The 24,222-nt window shown below is 41.6% G+C and overlaps 1 non-coding gene across 1 annotated transcript; it reads right to left on the bottom strand.

Moving 5' to 3' along the window:
• Positions 1-1,802: 1,802 nt before the first annotated feature.
• Positions 1,803-1,964, bottom strand: LOC148016696 (U1 spliceosomal RNA). The gene has a single exon (XR_015688253.1). It is a non-coding gene; the product is annotated as a U1 spliceosomal RNA (small nuclear RNA).
• Between the last annotated feature and the right edge of the window lie 22,258 nt (positions 1,965-24,222).

The raw sequence follows: 24,222 nt of genomic DNA, 5'->3' as shown, positions 1-24,222 counted from the left end.
TTGGGCAGCCGGAATGAGCACCCGTGGGCCATCATACCCCCTGAAACCACAGCAATACCCAAGCCCTATGGTGACTCGTGGGCCAATGATGAGCGGCCAGAAGAATGGGCCTTCACAAAATTCAGTAATACATTCTCGGGCAGGTTGCTCCAGAAATATCATGTTCTGGAAGCATAGGCGAGGCTAGGTCAATAGGATGCAATCTAACAGAGAGCCCAACCTGACTCATTGGCAAGGAAAAAGGCAGCCGTTAGATTTTGGGGTGGTCAACGCTCAAAGCTTATGCCACGCTTCTTGAACCAAAGTAATGCATTCTGCTCTTGGAATGAGATCTGTCAACCTAGGTACAGAGACATGGAGACAATCCAAGGAATTCTGGAACCATACCCTACTTTGGAGTCAACTAGCTTATTAAGCAGCCTTGTTGTCTGCAACGCTTAGGAGGATCGCTCATTTTGATTGGGACCCGGCATATAAAAAGAGATGGTTTGAAAGGGAGGGAACACTACCGTTGCTGCAACTCATGGCCAATCCAGGTAGAGTATTGGAGAATGTCTGATCTCGTCTCAGCGCAAGTGCTCAAGCATTCTAAGCAACCGCAGAATCTCAACAACCGTACTGGACATGAAGAATTCCAAGCACTCCAAGCAGCATCCCTCTCTCTCACACAAGATTGCCACCATTGAGCTTCCCTCAGAGTTTCTTGCAAATCCTGCTTGATCCCCCTCTATTAGATCAGTAATGAATATACAGACCTTGCGGCAGACGGATCCATCTGCTGCTGCTCTGACCTGTTGGGATCAGTAAGGCTTGATCTCCCCAATTTCAGGGGGGCAGGTCACGGCAGATGGGTCCAAACTCAGAATCAAAAGATGCCTTGGAGGTCAGAGCAACCACGGCGTGCAAGGTTGATCTTTATCAACAAAGGTGTCTGCTTCCGTCTCTGTATCCTGAAATTTGAGCTGGCCAGAATATGGTTGTGAGGGCGTTGTAACTAGTACAGCGGCGTCCTTGTGTTCATCATACGTACGTGCCTGGGGTGGATAGTAGATCACGAGAGGCTGCAGCAAAATCCTGTCAGCTCGTTCCACTCACAGGGCGGCGCGGTATACCGGCCGTCAGGAGATCTCCTTAGCCTTTGAGGGGAGGGTCCGATCCAGGAAAGAAGCCGCAAACAACCAAGCGCAGACAGGCGCTATGCTATGGTTGGGAGGGTGGGGGTGGGGGGTGGGGCTTTTGCAGAGCGACCATTTATAAAGATAAGACCGTTCCGTTAGGTGTGTTGTGCGATCCCTGCTGACCAAGCTGCCGACTGTGCAGTCAAACGGACGAACCTTCTTTACCTTGTGCGCGAGTTTGGAGGAGAGTCCAGCAGCAGTCGTTGCTCTCCGTGTGTGAGAGGCGGGCACAGCAGATGCAGAAGCGCATCTTTGCAGGAGGAACTCCTGGCTTTAGGGCAGCCATATCCCCGAGCCCGGCATCCAAGCACAGACCGTTCCGTTAGGTGTGTTGTGCGATCCCTGCTGACCAAGCTGCCGACTGTGCAATCAAACGGACGAACCTTCTTTACCTTGTGCGCGAGTTTGGAGGAGAGTCCAGCAGCAGTCGTTGCTCTCCGTGTGTGAGAGGCGGGCACAGCAGATGCAGAAGCGCATCTTTGCAGGAGGAACTCCTGGCTTTAGGGCAGCCATATCCCCGAGCCCGGCATCCAAGCACCCAACAGCCATGTCCACGAAGCACCCGAACCTGTCATGAGAACACAAAACTGTCATCCGGTTAACTTCCGATTTCGGAGGAGTTGAATAGGGACCGCGCGAACGCGAGCCCCCGCTGCCACAAATTATGACGTGCACTCTCCCACTCAGGGGAGATGCTAGGGTGCGGCCCGTCCGCAGTGCAATGGAGAGGCCGACCCTAGGCCATCGGCCTTCTTAATCACCGATAGACCCCGCCCAGGTAAGTCTGCTTCTCCCAGTCCCAAGCTTCGCCTTAAGTAGGCGGTCAAGTCGGTTACCTGCGTCCCCCTCTCCGCCCACTACTCTCCAGCCCTGCGCATCTCTCTACCTACGGGAGGGGGCGAACGCCAAAGTCCCCCCCAACCCAACTCCAACACATGGCAAGAGCCGGAAGGATATGCTGGGGCGATTCACAAGCCAGTTTTGATGAGTCGTGCTTTCCGACACTTGCTTCGAGGATTCTGCTTCTCGCACCTCCTTTCTTGGAGGGGCCATTTACTCCAGTGCAGTGAGATGGCCCGGGGCGGCGGACCTTCTCTCCGCTCCTCGAAGAGCCACCACTAGCATCGTGCGTACCCTAGAGGCATTGGGATCGCCTCGACCTTCCGAGCCTTGTTAATGCTTCCACCCAGCTACCACAAACCATGGAGGCATGATAGCTCTTTCATGTCACCAAGGCAATTGGCTGCACATAGATAAGCACTTGGCTAGTAATGAGCCTCGTTAATGCCTATGCGCTCCATTGCTCTAAAGCTTGGAGACAAGGTTGCGACAATGCTACAGTTCTAGGGAAAAGGCAACATAAATACTTGCTTTTATCTAAAAGATTGCTACAAACTCGACCCAAACAGAAAACTCATGTAAGATAAGGTGAAAGAGGATTCAAAAGCTATAGGGGCTACATGTAGCCTGTCAAACTAAACTCCTGTAGGATAAGGTGAAAGAGGATTCAAAAGCTATAGGGGCTACATGTAGCCTGTCAAACTAGTCCTTGTTCCAAGCGCTCTTTGAATTGTGAGGTAGCCCCATGTGAAAACATCTTGAAGAGAAAAAGTACTAATATTTTCCATCCTCGACTTCAAGAGTCTTCGTGTGCACTTCGAAATCCCTCAAAGTGATGATTTTGGTACAAACCCAAAATTCAGGTGTTCAATAGCATTTTTCCATCCTCAGCTTTGAGAGTGTGACTTTGGATTCCTCTTAAGGCAATATGCTTGGATGCGCGACCTAGTGAATGTCAACTTTGAGAGTGTGACTTTGGATTCCTCTTAAGGCCATATGCTTGGATGCGCAATGTAGTAAATGTCAAAGGGAACAAGAAAAGGTCATTTAATATCAAGGCTTACGTGCTAGCCCATGATGAGTCTTCTCCGATTAACCACTATGGAGTGAAAAAGCAAGTGGATGCTAACCCACAAATCAACCCCGACCACATCGACATTCATTCAAGCACTTGCACCAAGGTTTAATCTTATCCGAGTCACCCAGCATTGGTATGACAGTGGAGCATCAAGTACGTTTATCAAAGCAACATGCGTCTAAGCCTTCCTTTATAAGCAAGAACCAAAGCTATAACAGAGGAAACCCAGATTCTTAGTAAACCATTCCGCTTACTAGGTCCAGCCTTTTATTGAAAACTCACAAGCTTATACATCTTGCCCAAGCATAAGGTACCATGAGGATAATGCTACATACATATTGGTGTGCCAAATTCTTCCATCATTGGATGACTCAAATAGTCTGCTTGTTCAACTACACATTGTTTAGTTGCTTGCATCAATGGGAGAGCTTGGTATGACATATTCTCCTAGAATGTGTTCTATTGCATCACTAGCACTTTTGTTCCAATAGGTAGGATGTTGTAAGTGTCACTGTTTGTGAGATTAAGCTCCACCACCTACAAACAAGAACATCTTAACACCCCACTTAGGAATCATTGACATCTTTGTTGTTGCCGCATGCATCCGCATCACCTCCATAATTGTCTTCGGCCTCTTTGATAATGTTAAGCCTAGGACTACTTGCATAGTTTTAGTTCCATTTTGTTGTGTAAATGGTCCTTATATCGTAGTGTGAATCTTTTAGGAGGAACTTAAATGCACTAGTACACTCGTGCAATACAACTTTGGCCTATGAACAGACTCCCCAAAGTGGAAGAGCACAAGGCTATCTTGTCAAAGACCCAAAAAGCTAATATTATGTTGCCTTAGACAAAGAAAACATTTTCTTTCTTGGCAAACAATTCAATCAAACTATTTTTAGCTATTTAATAGATTATTGCCCATTCGGATCGTGCATTGACACAACTAAGGGGGTGAGTCTCTCTCTCCCTTTTTTTTAAGGTGGTGAGTCTCTCTCTCCTTTTTCTTCTTCTTCTTCTTCTCCTTATGCACTTTTTTTTGTGTGAAAACCATGGATGTGTTGTACGGAGTTGTTTTGTACACAAGTCTAGCATGAGAGGGAAGCAATGGTTAGATGCAAAGTAGAAACTATGGAGTGTAAGAAGGTTAAGAGAGAGAATAACACAAGAGAGTTATGTGGGTACAAAATAAGGGGTGCTCTCATTCTTTGTTAACTTTGCTTATGTTTCATTGTACAATGTCCTTACATAAGGGATGCCCACCCGACTATTACTATTAGCCATTGGCCTTTACCCAACAACCTTCCGCTTAAAGGCTAATGTGCCTTTATGAGAGTATAAGAAGAAAGTGAAGATACTATCCAATGCCCATTAACACTCTGCAATGTGTAAAAGGTAAATTGTTCATGAGAAAATATGTAGAGTTATCATTTGTATGGATTCATCCTCCAAAACCTCCCTGATAAAGTGTTCCTTCACCTCAACGTGCTTTGTCTTTGCATGAATGACATGATTCAATGCTAACTCAATTGCACCCTGACTATCATAGTGCAATACCTCTCCTACAATGCCCAAGTCTCCCACTAGATGAGTAAGCCATACGGCTTCACAATTTTGTGCCAACAAACTGAATGGCACTATGACTATCATAGTGCAATGTAGGCACCTCTCTTACAATACCCAAGTCTCACACTTGATGAGTAAGCCATATAGCTTCCTTGCAAGCCTCAATGGATACAACATACTCTATCTCAGTGGTAGATACTCTATCCCTAGCATACTTTCCATATAGATAGTGATTGGCCTCACTCCTAGTATACCCTAAAGACCGCATCAAGGCATCAGAATTATGATACCATTCCCTAGGAGCCTATTTCAAACCATATTAGCTCTTATGCAACCAACCACTTCTTGCCTTGCACAACAAACCCCTAAGGTTTGAAAGAAATCAGAGAGAGAGAGAGATGGACAAAGGCCAGGCCGCCAGAAGGGTAGCAGCCATGCTCCTTGCTCAATCCATTATCATTCACACTATCAAGTCAACTGTAGTACAACACACACATACAAGAATCAAGTAACCTAGATGTAACTATGGTTAAGTCAGTATGACTTGGCCTTATTCAACTAAGACAACTGAACCAAAGACTATGAGCTTGACTCTCAACACTCCCCCTCAAGCTCAAGTGTGGTACTTCACTCCAAGTAGCTCTCTGAAATGCACAAACTTATCTTTATCCAATGACTTGGTAAAGATATCATCAACTTGGTCTTTTGTCCTCACATGGACCAAATCAATGTCACCTGTAATCACTTTTTCTCTGATAAAGTGATAGTATACATCAATGTGCTTAGTGCTAGCATGATAGACAGGATTACTAGCTAGGAGCACACTACTCATGTTGTCACAATAAAGTGTGACATGCCTAACTTCTTGCATGCCCAAATAATCAAGAAGCTTCATGAGCCATGCTGCCTCACATGCAGCTAATACAACACCTCTATACTCTACCTCAGTACTAGAGAGTGCAACTATAGGTTGCTTCTTACTGCTCCAACGACCATACTACTACCAAGGGAAAATGCATATCCACTAGTAGATCTCCTATCATAGGCACTGCCTGCCCAGTTAGCATCTGTATATCCTGTAAGCTCTAAAGGCTTACCATGCTCATAGAATAGACCATAGTCTGATGTAGCCTTCACATATCTCAAGATCCCCCTCACTACATCCAAGTGAGGCTTCATAGGCTTCTACATGAATTGGCTAATCAGTCCAACTGAATAGTTAAGATCTGGTCTAGTAATGGTAAGGTAAATTAGGCTACCTACCATTTGTCTATACATAGTGGCATTCTCAATCTCATGTCCAACATCTGCAAGTAGCTTAACATTTTGCTCCAATGGAGTGCTCAAAGACTTGCAATTCAACATACCATACTTGGTTAACATGTCTTGTGCATACTGCTTTTGCAACAACCAAGTACCATGAGGTGTAGAGACAACCTCAATTCCAAGGAAATACTTCAATTCACCCAAATCTTTGACCTGAAATTCAGCATGTAATATTTCCTTGATCTCTCCAATTCCCATGACATCATCACCTGTAATGATCACGTCATCCACATAGATGACTAATATCACATAACCAGCCCTTGTCTTCTTTGTGAATAGGCTATGATCAACCTTGCCCATAGTAAAACCAAGTTTCTATTAGCATGCACTTATCTTAGCATTCCAAGCTCTAGGTGCTTGCTTCAACCCATACAATGCTTTCTTCAATCTACACACATGTGTAGGAAAATTATGGATGTACATAGCCCTCGGCCCAATCCATGTATACTTCCTCAACAAGATCACCATTGAGAAAAACACTCTTCACATCTATCTGATACATGCTCCATCCTCTAGATGCTACCAATGCAATCATTGTTCTCATGGTTGCCATTTTAGCAATGGGACTAAATGTCTCCTCATAATCAAGAACATATTGTTGTGCATACCCTTTTGCCACAAGTCTTGCCTTGTATCTTTCCAATGTACCATCTGATTTGCACTTCACCTTGTATACCCATTTGCAACCAATAGGCATTTTGCCTTCAGGTAGATCAACCAAATCCCAAGTGTCATTTTTAGCCAATGCTGAAGATTCCTCATCCATTGCCTTACACCAATGATCATCCAAAATAGCTTCAGATAACTTTGTGGGTTCCTTGAAGCTAGTGACTTCTGCCATATATGCATAGTGCCTCATTGTGTAGCCATAGTATGTAAGTCTATCCACAAGTTTCCTAACTCTTTCTAATCTCCTCAACTGAGGTGTAGTATTAAACTCTCCTCTCTCACGAGGTGATATGTATCTATGTCTCACACTAGGAGTCACAATTGATGGAATACCAAACTCACTATCCAAGTTGTCAAGGCCAAGTGAATCATAACCACAAGCGAGTGGCCCTGTAACATCATCAAGTTTGCCTTTGCCTTTATCCACATTTATCCCCCTCACTGACGTACCCGTGTCAGTGGTTGGACAAAGATGTTGAAGTCCTCAATCTAATGTAGTAGCAACCTTAGAAGGCCCAGAAATTTTTGCACTCTCATTTGTATCTGCATATACATAAGTCTCATGATCAACATCATCATCCATCAAGATGGTCTTCTTCTCATGCCATGATTTCAGCTCATCAAATACTACATCTCTTGAGACCAATGTCTCATGAATAGAAGGACTATAGCATTTGTAAGCCTTTCTATCTTGTGCATACCCAATAAAGATGGCATTTTTTGCCTTTGGATCAAGCTTCTTTCTCTTTTCATCTGGAACATGTACATATGCCAAACATCCAAAAACCTTAAGATGGCTAATCTCTGACTTTATCCCATTAAGCCTCTTATGAGGAGTCACCTCATGGATCCCTGCTATTGGTGTACAATTCATGACATATACAGTAGTCATTACAACATTTTTCCGATATGGATTTGGTAGGTTCTTCTCATTCAACATGGCTCTAGCCAATTCCATGATCACCCTGTTTTTCCTTTCTGCCACACCATTTTGTTGTGGTGTGTACCTGCATGTCAATTGCCTTTTTATCCCATGGGCTGCGAAGAAGTGATCAAAGTCTTTAGAAACATATTCTCCACCACTATTAGATCTCAAGCATGAGATGTAGCAAGCCAATTCTTTCTCCACATGTCTCTTGAAGTCCTAAAAAGTATCCATGACATAACTCTTGTGCTTCAGCACATACAACCATGTGTACCTACTATAGTCATCTATGAATGACACATAGTAACGTGATCCCCCAAGAGATGCATTCTATGAGGGTCCCCATACATCAGAATGTACAAGTTGTAATGGTCTAGTAGTAGTGCTTATATGCCTTATAAATGGAAGCCTTGATTACTTCCCAAATTGACACGACTGACATACATGTCCCAATTCCACATGCTTAAACTTAGGTGATGGGACCTAAAACGGGTCGACACTGGCTCATGCACTAGCCGGACCTCTATCATGCGCTCAACAACCCCACGGCCTTGCGGCCAGGAGCGTGGATGACACATACATCATTTTCCTAAACATCTTGTGTTTGTATCACGTCTCGTAGTCCAACTCTATCCCAATTAACACTCCTCAGAGGGAGTCCCAACACATTGCCAAATAGCACGAAGCACAAACATAGGAGGTCCTCCCATGGCTAATTGCCGCTACCTCACTGCGACTCTCCTACACCTTGGGGATTGGCCCCTCGATGCGTCGCTAAACATATATAACACAATATCGCACATATTTCCACTCAAGGTACCAATTGATCGGATCCAGGAATGTACCATACCTCACTTTCTTTCCCCTTAGACCCAACGCCTAGCCTACAGCTTAGGACAACCTTACTCACTCAATGTTGGTCTTAATCCTCTAGAAAGCAATTGCCATGCATCCAGGAGGTGTTGTTTGATACCTTTTAAACTTCATGCTTCATGCAAATTGTGAATGTCCATGTGCTCAAACAATTAAGAAAATCAGCATTGGTGCACATGTGGAAAACATTTCTTTCAATGAATTTGACTATCGCTCGTATGCAGCGTTGCATGAACCTAGCACCGAGAAACCCTCGTGCTACTAGATTCTTAATTTTTAAATTAACAACCAACCTAAATGGTATGCATAAAACCAGCAAACTTTTCATCATTTCATTCAACATTTAAATACCTTTTATACACTCTACCCCCTCACCCGTTTAGGTTGTGCATGGTGCATAGGTTTAGGGTTCATTTTTCATATTTTTATTGTATGAAAAGCCATAAAAACTCACTAAAATATAAAGGTAGGGCTGAACTGAGGCTAAACCTCATACTTCAGACCCCCCATACATCCACAAACATGGTTCTTATTTTTCCTTAATTTTTGGCACTCAAAATCCATTTTTTCCTTATTTTTTCTTATTTTTCCCTATTTTTCTCTATTTTTCTTGTATTTTTTACAATATTAAATGACTAAAAATACAAAATGAGTTGTAGGCTGTGGCCCTTAGGTTCATTTGTAGCCAAAACACAAGTTTAGTTGGTGTGTCTTATTATATTTTCCATTGATATATCAAAAGCACCCAATTTTCCCATATTTCGCGTGTTTTATGGGTTTTATACTATTAATTTCATCCACAACACTTATGATTTTCTGATTTTCTGATTTCAAACAGTTGGAAGACATTGCAAACAACACTATAATGCATAATCATCCCATGGGAACAAATATTCATGAAGCAAATTGCATAAAACATCGATTTCCTTTGTAAAAATGAGATTACAGTTCTTTGCGGGTTGCGGGTTTTTATTTGTCACATCTCGGGACTGATTTCCAGCCACCATTAATGCTCATGACAGTCCACAATCAGCAATCTTTCTTCCTCTTGAACCACGGAGCAATCCGGTCTTCATTGGACAAGCATCCATCATCCATTCTTCTTCTTCTTCACCACATGAATCTGCCCTTAGAAGAGAGAGAGGGAGGAGAGAGAAATACTGAAATCAGAATTCTTCATAGAGACCGCCATTGGAGGGGCGAAGCACGGCGATAAGACCAGTAGGCAGGGGGGATTCAAGCCCCATGATCAATTGGGGGGTTGTTTACAGCAGCCATGATGTCTCCTCCATCCAAGAAGCGCAAATTTCGGGCGTGGTCTGGCGCCTTCTTCCTCCACGATTTGATGCATGCCCCCTCACCCAAACTTTCATGTGACATTAAATTTTGGGCTCCCAAAGGTCACTTGCCCATTTTGGCCAAATTTTGTCCACCCCTTCGCATCTTGACCGGTTTCTTGGCCATTTCCCCGTCCGGACTCCGAATTGAGCTCTAAAAAATCCTGGGCGTCCGGCTTGACATCCCGCATTGACCAGTAACTCTTGTCAACCCGCACGACAGTTTGAAAAATTATGAAAAATCAACAAGTGTCGCTCGGGCGCCTTTAAAGCACTTTGGCGCTTATAATCGTCCTAGATCCAGCCGCCGCCTTCGACGTTGAATATTTTTCCCTTGATATTCGTAATTTTTAGCTATTTTTAAGCACTTCTCGGCACCAAAATTCCGCTCTCATTAGGGAGTCCAATTACTACTTGCTTATGCTGCATATTCTTCAACTTTTGAGCATTTACATGACCAATCTTTTTATGCCATATCTCAATGTCCCTTACTGCAACATTGTCATGTGAGTACATAGCAGCATCCAATGCTGGAATTTTCGTATCCAATGTAAACATCCTGCCATTTCTTTTGCCTTTAGCAATGAGTTTGCATCCTTCACCATACTCTTCAATGTAGCATCCATCTCTATTGAATCTAACTTGTAGATTCTGTTCAGCCATTTGTCCCACAAAAGGCAAGTTTTTGGTTATGGAGGGTACATGTAACACATCATAGAGACTCTTTTTCCTATCACCATGCATCGTCAAGGGAACAATACCTGTATGCTTAATGTCATACTACATATCATCCCCTGTGCAAACATATCCATGAGCACCTTCTACTAATGTGTCAAACCACTCTCCATGAGGAGTCATGTGGTTAGATGCCCTTGAGTCTATATACTATACATCATCTGCTTGGCCTTGTATAGGCAACCCTTTCTTCACATGTTGTATAGCAAACAATCTGTCATCCTCTTGCATACCACTAGAAGAGACATAATTACTATGTTGTTTCCCTCCTCTTGCTCTCTGATAATTCTACTTCTTGTAGCAATCCTTAGCTACATGCCCATATTTGCCACAATAGTGACAATCCTTATTTGCATTTGATTGCTGTCCATGACTCATTTGGGACTGCTGCCAAGTGCCTCTTCCTCTAGATGAATAAGCCCCTCTTCCACAAGCATTTGAGGCACCTCTATTTGCTTGAGGCTGCCTATTTTTCCATCCAGTACTTTGTTGTCCACGGGCTACATATGCATTTCTAGCACCTCTTCCTCTAAAGTTTGACCTTTCTCTTCCACCTATACCCCTTTGATTTGAGTAGAAGACACTATCCCTATTGTTTTTAGACCCATTGAACTTGTATTGAGTCCAAGTTTCACTTCTTCATGAAGAAGAAGTGCCACAAGTTCATCAAAGTTAGGCTGCTCCTGACGTACTGATATGGAAGTGTCAAACTACTTGTACTCCTCTCCAAGACCATGGAGGGTAGTGGCCACCAAATCATCATCCTCAACTTCACCTCCAATTGAGCCTAGTTGTTCTGCAATGGTTCTAATCTCACTGACATAGTCTTTAATAGACCTTCCATTCTTGGATATGTGGCTGAATTTTTGCTTCAGTTGTGTCTTTTTCGCATGAGTGACATGCCCATAATTCTTCATCAATAAGCCCCAAGCAGCTTTTGGTGAAGTACAATTTGCAATTTGCATAGTTTTTGTGTCTGACACAAATAAGGACAGCCAAGGCAAGACCTTGCTAGCCTTTTCCAACCATGTCCTACGTGCCTTTAATTGATCATGTATTGGAGGTCTATCCTTCGGTAGCTTGGGCTCATCTTCAAGACATGTGACTAGATCCCAATAGCCTCTTCCAATTAAGAAATTAGACATCCTGAATTTCCATAGAACAAAATTGTTGTAGTCCAACTTCTCACCTACTATCTGAGTGATACTGTCATTCTCTCTTGTGTTTGCCATTCCAAAGTCTTTGGCTTTACAAAGCAAGTTTTAATGTAGAGAGTCGATTTTCCAAAATGCCAGTAGAGGCAATGTACTTCAATGGCCTGTAGTGCAACCAGTTTTTACTGAAAATTTGCAGCAATGACCACTGTTGCATTCTCAGCCAGTACATGTCTTTTGTTTCCATTCAACCCTAGTAACAATGCCTCCAACAAACCTATTTCTTTTTAACATAGTAATATGCTTACAATTGAAGCCTATTTGTTCCAATGAGACATCAGTCATGTTCTGGCATTCACTTACATCAAGCTCCTCAAGCTGAGGGCCGGCTTTGGAAATCTGAGAGATGGAATGGTTTGTGATTCCACCTAATGATGCAACTAATCTACTTTGAATGGTAAGGAAATCGAATGCTCTGAGCTGCCCAAACTATGCAGTGTGTCATACAGACTTCTCCACTCCCCTTCAATCGAAACGGTCGATGCCTGCTGTCAGCCATCTTTTGCTCCAGGAAGATGATCTTGTTGGCATCTTGGAAACTGATGATATCAAAGACTTGCAGCCCTTGAATTATAGGGTATTGATTGAGGTTACTGAAGCTGGTGCTATTTTGGGGAAGATGAAGCTCAAAAGCCTTTGGAATTGATCATAGGAAATATTGTAATGTATTCTAAATATGCTGGAAATGAGTTCAAGTCCAAAGAAGAAACTCAGTGTATTGTCATGAAGGCATAAACTGTAACTTTGACGAGGGTAGCTGTTTTGCTATGTACACTCACCGATACAATAGGGAAAGGGATGGCGCTCATGGGGTCTTGTTCTTCTGCTCAGCAAGACTTTGCCTGGAAAGGATCTGCCACCACTGAGCAATCCTTGTACACTCGTTAAGAACTGACATGACAATCGCACAGTTCATCTATAGGATAGATTTACCGCTTGAGAACTCATGAGAAGAGTCACATCCATCATACAAACGCTTGCTGACTAGCTTAAACTTCCGGTGCAGAAGTGAAGATGCTTCTAAATCTTTGGTGGGACTGAAGTCATTGGTGTGGCACGATGATTTTGCTAGGTATCTCGATTCAAACAGTAGAAGAGGAACCCCGTGTGCAACATCTAGAAACCTGTCGGTTCTTCAGCAACTATCTCATCTCCCTTCTCGTCAACTGCATCAGTTTGGCATGTCAAGCCCTGCGGCTCCACCACTTTATTCAAAAATGACATTGTGCATCGATTGGATCTACAATCTGACTGTGAAGAGCATGGGCAGTGTTGATATATTTTCTTCAGATTGGGACAAAAAATGAATGTGACTGGCTTCTCACACCTCCTAGTGCTCTGCCAGTTTCAAGAATTCATTATGACATTATAGGAAATGGCTACTCTTTGAGTGGTGCCGTCTCTGCGAAGCTTGCTACATAATCATCCAGACTAGGAGACTAAAAAATAGAGTCGTCTTTTAGAGCAAAACCTTCATATAAGAGTGTCTATGGCAACTTCAATAGCTCACGTAGAGCTAGCTTGAGTGTATTTTTAGAAGAGGACAATAACTTGCTCTGATACCATGAAAGAAATCAAAGAGAGAGAGAGATGGACAAAGGCTAGGCTAGAAGGGTAGCAGCCATGCTCCCTGCTCAATCCATTATCATTCACACTGTCAAGTCAACTATAATACAACACACACATACAAGAATCAAGTAACCTAGATGTAACTATGGTTAAGTCAGTATGACTCGGCCTTATTCAACTAAGATAGACAACTGAACCAAAGACTATGAGCTTGACTCTCAACAAGGTTGCTACAAGTAAATATCCTCAAGCAAGAAAGTGGTCTTTATATCCATATGAACCAATTCTGTATCCTCTCTAGCAACCAAAGCAATAACCATATGAAGGGTGGTCATCTTATTAAAGTCAATCCCCTTCCCTTGCTTGAATACTTTGGCCACCAACTTTGCCTTATACTTACAAAATGCATAAGATGGAAACACATTTAGCTTTCATACCCACTTGTATGGTAGTGCATGTTTGCCCTTAAATAAAGGAACTAACTCCCATATAGTTTTCTTTTCTAAAGAATCCATCTCTGATTACATAGCCCTCTTCCATCTATGACTATCATCCCTAGTCATAGCATTTGTATAACAAGAAGGCTCACCACCATCCGTGACCTCAACATTAACATGTTGTCTAAGTCTTGCATCATGTGGAATAGGTCATACAATGTGCTTATGTGATGGCTACCCATCTTTTTGAAATACCACTCTATAGACCTCAACTATTTTGATAGGATACTACTACATCTTATCCTCATTAAATATGATGTCATGGCCATGTACTACCCTTCTAGATTCATGATTTCACGAGCAAAAGCCTATTTTATATGATTCTCCATAGCTAAGAAAAAATTATTTCTTGAACCTGGGATCATGCTGCTTACTCCACTTATTCCTAGGTATATGCATAAGTGCCTCATAAGCAAAAACATGCAAGTGATCATAAATAGGTCTCTTGCCAAACCATAACTCCTCTGATATCTTGCTATCTAATGGCTTGCTAGGAGACTTGTCAATCAAATGTGATGTTGTCTTTATTATAACTTCACTCCAAAATCCATAAATGAGACTAGCATTAGAAAGCATACTACGGCCTCTTCCATAAACGATCCAATTCATCTTCTCAGCCATAGCTCGTTAAGCAAGATTCTCAAGAGTTTTCAATTCTCTCTTGATATCATGACTTACACAAAATTTTGTAAAGGCGTGTGAGGTGTCCTCTCCACCATTATTACACAAGCAATTAGTCTTCTTACTTGATTAATTCTTTGTAAATACCAATAACTTTTGAAATGCATCCAACACATCACTCTTCTTGCAAAGAAGCCCAAGCCTTCCTTATAGCATCATTTATAAAAGTGAAAAAGTATGATGCTCCACCCAATGAAAGCATGGGAATTAGGCCAGAAAAATTGCTATGAAACAAATCGACATTCTGATCTTCTACTCCTAGTACCTCTCTTATGTGATATTTTAGTTTGCTTTTCAAAGAGAGCATGCTTATAGAGACCAAAATTAGAAAAATGTAAACAAGGAAGATAGCTCAAATGACACAAGGCTTTCATTCAGTGATTAATATATGCCCCAAAGGATGATGCCATAAAGTAATACGTGGTTACTCAATGAAAACTACAACATCTTCTTTGACATCAAGAACATGCAAACGATAGAAAATACTAGATTTTGGCCCTTTGGTCATAACAAGGTATCCCTTGCAAATGTTCCATACATGATCGACAAAGATCACCCTTGGTAACCATAATCATCAAGTTGTCCTATATTGATCAAGCTTTTTGCCAAGTCAACAACATACCATACATTTTGCAAGACAAAAGAAGAACCATTTGGCACTAACAAAGAAATGAGCTAGATGTCTTGCTAGAATTTGTCAAATTTTACTCCAATGACATTAAAAAAGGCGCAAACAATCCTAACTCAATTAAATATTTGATGTCAACCTTCTATATTACAATATCTAGTGGTGAAAGGTGCTCCATCATTACCTTTATCCACTATGAGAATATAGCATGCTACTTGCATGGTCAACTTTGCAATTGTGAATTGGCACTTGAACATGCCAAGCACTCGGCTATTGATCTTCAAATAATGTGGGAGGATGTTCGAAGTGGAAAAAGTCAACAATGGGGTGTTTCTTTGTTAGAAGCCCCCCTTAGTAGCTAAATTAAGACACTTCCCTATCTATCTTGAAATTGTCAATTTCTACCTCACTAATCTATTAAGAAATCCTACGTGCCCAAAGAGGAATCCAAGAAAAAAGCGGTGCAACCCAATGCCATTAAAGTTTAAATGTAAGTTTCCATAACCTATGACCACAAATGAGAAATTGCTTGTGGATACATACCAAATCAATTAATATTGGTGAAAATAAATATATAAAAGGCTAATATTTTCAAAAGTCATCCAACTACCCATGAAGCATCTAAGACCCCATGGCAAATCAAATACCAAAACATACAACAATACTAAACATGCAATAATGCACAGATCATCAAAACCATGAAAGAGAAAGCATGAAAAAAAGAAAGAACATACAAACAAAAGAACTCAAAATGATTGGGAAAGGGAATCCATGAGATGAAGCATGAGATGTCCAATAGAATACTAGTAGGGCATCGGTATAATAATGACCAATACCAATAGTACTTCCAGTACAGTCTCTCCAAGGATGCAAGATGATGCGATATAACAACTAAGTGTGGAGTGGAGCATGTATAGAAGCCTTGTGGAAAGTCAAGAGACTAATTAAGAAACCCTAAAAAGCCTTGGGGAGAGACACAAGACACACGAAGAAACCCTAAAATGGGCCACAAAATGGCACCAACAACAATTGAAAGCCAAACACAATGCTTAAAGCCCATGGTACATACAAAAGTAAGACCCTCTCTCAAATCATGGTGATTAGCCCAATGATGGGAAACATATAGACCCCTAGGGACCACCAACATGTCTAATACTACTGCAGTGATCTGGCAAAAGTTATAACACCATACTACATGCAAACAATGAAAATCAGATAGGACCATGGATACCCAATCAATGGGTTATCAAGCCACTATAAAGGTGTTTTGGAAAGACATTGATGTCGATCATACTATATCCTTGATCATACAAAGTAGATATAGTTGAAACTTGATGCCTATCACTAATGGCTTGCCCTCATGTAGCCACACCATTAGACTATGCTCCCACATGAGAACAAACTAGGAGTAAGCAATGATTGTTGTCAAAACTTCCCATCATGGTCATAGACCACACCAACTCTAGTATTTTGTGCTACAGGATTAATATGATGCATGTGAGAAGCCTCCCTCATAGTCCATTGCATCAAGAAACTGATGAGGCTAGCAAGCTGCCCCCCCCACCATGACCCTCTAATTGATGGAATCACTTTGGGCTAGAAAATGGATTCCTCAATCACCACAGATTTAGTCATGTGACCAAAATCAGAGTTTGATTCCGAAGATAATGAAGAGCTTGAGCTACCCTTCCCTTTCTTCCCATTCTTCCTTTGAAAGGTTGCTAGCTTCAAGTCCTTCTAGAACCACCTCATCTTCCATAGAAGAAAAATTTCACCACTTGTTCTTGTCACCCTTCTCTTCAATCGAAAAAGCTCAAATATCTAGAGCATCGGCTAGACACAAGAACCTCCCATTTCACATCAAAGCCTACTCATGCTTGAAAAACATGGATTGCATGTGATGAAAATAGAAAAACTTGTGTGGTGGGGTATTTCCTTGAATCAATGCATTGACACAGCATATAGATACAAGGAGAAGCTCACTCAACTGCACAAGAAGAGAGATGGAGACCAAAAATTTTCTTGCTATCTTACCTTTCTTCTTTCTCATACAATAATATACACAAGTTTAGATACCATATAACATAAAGGAAAGTGGCCTACTAAGTCAAATAGTGCATAATTAACTATGATAATTAACTAGTGCCATAAATATGCAAGATGTAAGTAGATGCAATCAATTAAATGCAAAAAATGATGAGTCAATAGCCGTGTAGGGTCATGACTCATGTACTAAGTGAAGACATGTGGATCTATCTAGCTAGGTGGTCCACCATCAATATCTACATGTGTTGAGCTTGTTATATCAACACTCCCCCTCAAGATCAATTGTATCTCTTCCAAGTAAACTTTGAAATGTTGGAATTTTCTATGTAGCCAAGGCCTTTTTAAAAATGTGAGCTACATGATCATGTGTACTGACATATACCAAGTCAATCTCACTTGGAAGTACCTTCTCTCTCATAGCATGGTAATGCATCTCAATATGCTTTTCCCTAGCATGGAACACATGGTTCATAGCCAACTATGTGTGCCACTCATGTTGTCCCAATGAATGACAACTAGACCATCTACCTATACATAGCCAACAAATTTTGTAGCTATACCACCTCAAATCCCACCATAGCAACACCTTTTTACTTATCCTCAATATTGGATAAAGCTATTGTAGATTGCTTTTTGTTGCTCCAATTGACTATTGCACTACCAAGTGAAAACATGTATATTTTTCCCTACCTATAAAAAATCCCATAATACAAAGTGGACTTTACATACCTAGTGTTGAGATATCGAGCTCCACTCGTGATATGCTAGGGTGACCGTTGTGCATTTATGTCATCGACTTGTTAGCTACAGATGCGGTTGGTACACCGCCCATGAATAATAGCTACATGACAGCTATCCTTATCTACTCTAGTTCGTGGCTCAGTTAGTATGCCACCTTAGTTAGTTGAGTTTGGTTTGAGACCCATATATAGGGTTCTTCTATTTCTTTGTACTAGAGTTCTTTTGGCTTACACAACTAAGAAGAGGAAAACTGTTGTTCAACCTCCACCTGTGTGTGTATTCCCCCATTGTGCAAGCAAGAAAGCTACAAGTGAGACTCCTTCCTTGTCTCCCACAATCTTGACATGGTATCAGAGCCTTGTTCGTGGTAAGGAGCTCAAGAAAGCAAGCCAAGTTCGCGTTGTTCTGGTAAGAGGACCAGTGTTGCTTTCATTTTTCTGTTTTGGGAGCAAGTCTTTGCAGGTAGCACAATCGGAAAGTGCAAGAGTGCATTGTCTCAGATTGAGACGCCCTTCGCGGTGTAGCAAGAGGGCAATATATGCTGCGGGCAAGGGCTTTAGCCTTCAGTTGCTCAGTTTTTTTGATTTGAGGCCATTTCGGGGCCTGTTTTGGAGGCAGAAGTTTTTTGCATGCACTCAGGAAAAGACCCTATTTTATGCTGTGCAACACCACTGTTCTACAGGTCGGTGAAAAGTTACTGTAGAAATTGTATCGTATGCCTGTGCACAGAGACATTGAGAGGTACAGAATCATCCTTGTTGCCTGTTGATGCAAAATCGTCACTAGGAAGTGATTGTGTGGTCAAATATCACTTTCGTCAGTTTTGTAGATTTGCCCTTGTGAGGCTAAAGCTGTGTTCTTTGCAGTAACAGAATTTTTTGCAGTGTTCTGTAATGGCATTTGATTCTCTTTCACAGATTGTCACTGAAAAGCTTGACAAGAACAACTTCCAAGCATGGAAGTTCAGAATGACGAATTTCCTTATGGAAAAAGGATATTGGGAATTCGTTGCAGGAAATGAAGAAGAACCAGTTCTTCCTGATGTTCCCAATCAACAGCAAATGTAGGCATTTAAAGCATGGCATGAGAGAGCCAGGAAAGTTATGTACTGGCTGTCTATTAGCATTTCAGACTCTATGATTGTGCATATTCAAGATGCAAGTACGCCAAAGGAGGCATGGGATACTTTGTCAAAAATATATAGCACAAATACGCAAGCCAAGAAAATGCAGCTCAAGCAAGAGTTGCACAATGTGCAAAGAGAAAGTATGAGCATCAATGACTACCACATGAAGGTGAAGAAGATTGCAGATGCACTTGCTTCCATTGGGTCGCCAGTGGAAGATGATGATTTAGTTTTTGTGACCTTGAATGGTCTAGGAAAGGATTATGCACAGTTCCGAACATCCATTTCCGTCCGTGAAAGATTTCCTGATTTTGAGGAGTTGATTGCTCTTCTAATTTCTGAGGAGCAGAGAAATGGTGGTGCATCTTCTTCACGAGAAACTTCAAAAGAAGCTGTCTTCTACTCAAATGCTGGAAGAGGTAGAGGCAGAGGTAGAGTAGGCCGATCTGGAGGCCGTGGTAGAAATCAGAATATTCAGCAAACTCAAGAAAACCAGTCCTATGGAGGAGGACGTGGTAACTCTAGAGGCAGGGGGAGCCAAAGAGGTCGTGGTGGATGGCAAAGAGGCCAAAATGCAAACAGCAGTGTTGAATGCTACTAATGTGGTAAAATGGGTCATATGGCTAAAGACTGCTATAAAAAGCAGAATGACATCATGAATGGAAAATTGCAACAAGGAAATTATGCATCTTCTAGTAGACAGGGTGATGACAGAAATGAGCATTTGTTTATGGTGCAGCACATGACCAATTCTGTGACAAGTGCAGAAGAAAGCAATGATGTGTGGTATGTTGACTCATGTGCATCAAACCACATGACAGGTCATGCAGAATGGATGCAGGATGCAAGGAAAATTGAAAAACCAGGATTTGTGGAGACTGGTGATGATACTGCACATCCTATTGTGTAGATTGGAAAAATTCCTTTGTCTATGCAGGATGGGAAAAAGAAATATCTGTCGGATGTATTTCATGTCCCGAATATCACCAAGAACTTAGTTTCTGTTGGTCAAATGGTTGAGCAGGGCTTGTAGGTGAGATTTCATTCTCATGGATGCTTTGTTGAGGATATGAAAAATAAAGGTCGCTTGATAGCAAAAAGAAAGAAGAAGGACAGAATGTTTACATTGGATGCAGACATGCCTGAATTGAGTGCAGCAATGTATGCACATGGGACCGGTGTAGTTGCAGATATTGATATCTGGCATAAACGCATTGGTCATGTTAATGTACAGCGACTTAAATCAATGCATGCCCAAAATATTGTTGCAGGATTGCCTAAATTCAAGGTTGCAGAAATGCATAAGGTATGTGAAGCCTGTCAGTTTGGAAAACAGGTAAGGAAACCATTTCCTAGACATGTTCAAGAGAGTAAGAAGCCATTGGAATTAATCCACTCTGATGTGTGGACTACTAAAGCTGCATCTCTTGAAGGCTGTCACTTTTATTGATGACTATAGCAAAAAAGTTTGGGTGTATTTTATGAAAAAGAAAAGTGAAGTTTTTGGGCATTTCAAAACTCTTAAAGTTATGGTTGAAAAAGAAACAGGCCTGCAAATAAAATGCCTAAGGTCAGATGGAGGGGGAGAGTACCTCTCAAATGAGTTTGCAAGGTTCTTGCAGGAGCATGGCATAAAGCAGCAATATTCATGCAGTCATACCCCACAACAAAATGTTGTTTTTGATGAGATGAGTAGCTGGTATAAACCAGTAAATGTGATTGATAATGTAGATGCACAAAATGGTAATGCTGCATAGAATTCACAGTAGCAGTCACAAGATATTAGTAGACCTGGAGAGTCCTCTAGCAGTGGTTCACATTCTTTGCCATGGACAGGCAGATTGAGATCATGAGAATCTTCTCAAAGCAATGCAGATAGTGGTATGCAGGTATCAAGAAAAGGAAAAAAGAAGGTAGATCAGTCCATGTTTGATGTGAATGCAGGTCACTCTTATGTGGATGGTGAATCCACTGGCTCAGAACAGAGCATTGATGATGAGTTGGGTATTCCTTCTATTGTTACACCTGGAGTAAGGAAGACCAGGGATGTTTTGAGAGCACCTGGGAGTGAACCTACTTTGCACAAGTCTACCAGAGCTAGGTATCCTGTGGATAGGCTGAAATATGATGGATTTACAGCCATTCACTATGCCTAAATGGTCAAAGTGATATAGGAACCAGAACCCACTTCTTTTGAGCAAGCCATGGGAAAAGAAAAATGGGAGAAAGCCATGGATGAAGAATTGGATGCCTTGGAAGAAAATGCTACATGGGAATTGGTGCCTTTGCCTAAAGATAAGAATGCAATTGGTTGTAAGTGGGTTTATAAGGTGAAACACAATGCAGATGGTTCTGTGAATAGATATAAGGCAAGATTAGTAGTCAAGGGGTATGCACAAACATATGGCATTGATTATGAAGAAACATTCAGTCCGGTTGCAAGGATGGCAACTGTAAGAGCAGTCGTTGCTATGGCTGCATCAAAGGGATGGTCTTTACATCAGATGGATGTAAAGAATGCCTTCTTGCATGGTGATTTGCAAGAAGAGGTCTATATGGAGCAGCCACCAGGTTATGTGCATGTTTTTCATCCTGAGTTTGTTTGCAGGTTGAAGAAAGCCTTGTATGGCTTGAAACAAGCACCTAGAGCATGGTCTGACAAGATAGGATAGTATCTTGTCACTATTGGCTTTAAGATTTCCAAGGCAGATTTCTCACTTTATGTGAGAAAAACAGAGAAAGGTATTATGCTGCTTGTCATTTATGTTGATGATTTGATTATCACAGGTGATAGTGATGAAGATATCCTTCATGTGAAAATGCTATTGAAGCAGAAGTTTGAGATGAAGGATTTGGGAGAGCTACGTTATTTCTTGGGCATTGAGGTGATTAGATCACCAAGTGGGATATGGCTCTTGCAGAGGCAGTATGGATTGGACATTTTGTCCAAATATGGGATGACAGATTGTAAGCCTATTTCAGTTCCTTTGGAGCAGAATGTGAAGTTGAGCGCAGATGCAGGTGAGCTTCTCGAAGACCCTACTATGTACAGATGCATAGTAGGAAGTTTGATTTATATGACTATTACCAGGCCAGATTTGAGCTATGCTGTTGGATTGGTAAGTCAGTTTATGCAGGCTCCAAGGAAACCACATTTGGATGCGGCTAGACGCATACTCAGGTATGTGAAGTCCACATTGTAGTATGGACTATTTTATGAGACTGGGGTTCAGATACAGTTGCATGGATACACTGATGCTGATTGGGCTGGTAGTATTTCTGATAGACGATCTACCAGTGGATATGTGTTCTCTTTTGGGAGTGCTGCAGTCACTTGGAGCAGCAAGAAACAACCTATAGTTGCCTTGTCGAGCACAGAGGCTGAGTACAGGGGTGCAGCAATGGCTACATGTGAGGTAGCTTGGTTGCATAAGCTACTTTATGATATGCATTAGTCTACAGATGGGCCAGTTGTCATTTATTGTGACAACATGAGTAGTATACACTTGGCAAATAGCCCAGTCTATCATGCTAGAACAAAGCACATTGAGGTGCATTATCACTATGTGTGGGAGAGGGTTTTACTAGGTCTTATTGATCTAGTTTATGTCAGCACAGAGGATCAGGTAACTGACATATCTACGAAGGCATTGGGCGCAGAGAAGCTGCGCAAGTTCAGAGACCTGCTTGGTGTGCAGGAATTGGGATTGAGCTCGAGGGGGAGTGTTGAGATATCGAGCTCCACTCGTGATATGCCAGGGTGACCGTTGTGCATTTATGTCACCGACTTGTTAACTGCAGATGCGGTTGGTACACCACCCATAAATAATAGCTACATAACAGCTATCCTTATCTACTCTAGTTCGTGGCTCAGTTAGTATGCCACCTTAGTTAGTCGAGTTTGGTTTGAGACCCATATATAGGGTTCTTCTATTTCTTTGTATGAGAGTTCTTTTGGCTTACACAACTAAGAAGAGGAAAACTGTTGTTCAGCCTCCACCTGTGTGTGTATTCCCCCATTGTGCAAGCAAGAAAGCTACAAGTGAGACTCCTTCCTTCTCTGCCACAATCTTGACACCTAGTTATGCATCAAATTGCATCCAAATGAGGATTTCTAGGTGCCTAAATAAACTAACTCACAAGCCATATTGCCTTTGGGACAACCAAATACCATCATCACATCTATTTATCTCAATGCCAAGAAACTATCTTAGCTCACCAAGATCCTTCATCTTGAATTTCTTTTTCAAAATACCATTGACCATAACAATCCATTTGTCACTATCTCCTATAGTAATCAAGTCTTCCACATAGATGAGTATGATGACCAAACTTGCATCTTCCTTCCTTGGGTAAAGCGAGTAATATGCATCAAAATCATAGAAATTGATCTTGAGATATACTCTCCAATCTTGTTAGGCAATGCTTTAGGTGCTTGCATTAGCGCATGCAATGCTTTCTTTAATCTACACATACATATGGAATGCTTGAAGTCTCATAATGTACTGCTACTCCATATGCACCTCTTCTTGCAAAGTATCATGGAAGAAGACATTATTTACATCAATCTATTGCAAGGTCCTGTTGGCAAAGCAATCACACATCTAATAGTTGCCATCCTAGCAATTCGGCGAAACTCATTTTTGTGAATTATGCCATATGAATGACCATAGCCTTTAGTAACAAACCTTGTGTCAAGAAATGAGGTATGCTCTGATCCCATGTTAAGAAATGATTGCTAGGAAAAGAAAACCAGAGAGATAGTAGTGTTTACAAGGGGAGACATAGAGTGTATGAAAAAAAACTGGGAGAGAAGAGAAACTCAAAAAACATAGAAGAAGAAGAAGAAGATGATGATGATGATGAAGCACTAAATCATTCTAAGTGAATCAAGTTGATATATTAGAGCAGAAGATCTAAACATAATTGCATTGTCCTAACTCAATCACATAGGAGCACTTATAGGAAATCTACATAGTGAAAGGCAAAAAACATAGTTCTTTGAGCAGTGGAATGTCAAAGCAATCTAAAAGTGAAGAAAAGTTATCGAGGGAGTGAAAAAGAGTCCTCGATTGCCATTGGAGTCGAGGAAGTGTGTTGCTAGCTACTATGAATGTGTACTCTAGAAAACAAGAATCAATAAGATCGGCTGCCAAATGAGGAAATCCAACCCTTGATGGAGCAAGAGCTGCA

Source organism: Lygodium microphyllum, chromosome 23, assembly GCF_053477565.2.
Source record: "Lygodium microphyllum isolate KBCC chromosome 23, Lygodium_microphyllum_v1.1.10, whole genome shotgun sequence".
Classification (NCBI taxonomy): Eukaryota; Viridiplantae; Streptophyta; class Polypodiopsida; order Schizaeales; family Lygodiaceae; genus Lygodium; species Lygodium microphyllum.
The sequence above is the reverse complement of the archived record's forward strand: the minus strand, read 5'-3'. Positions and strand labels throughout refer to the sequence as shown.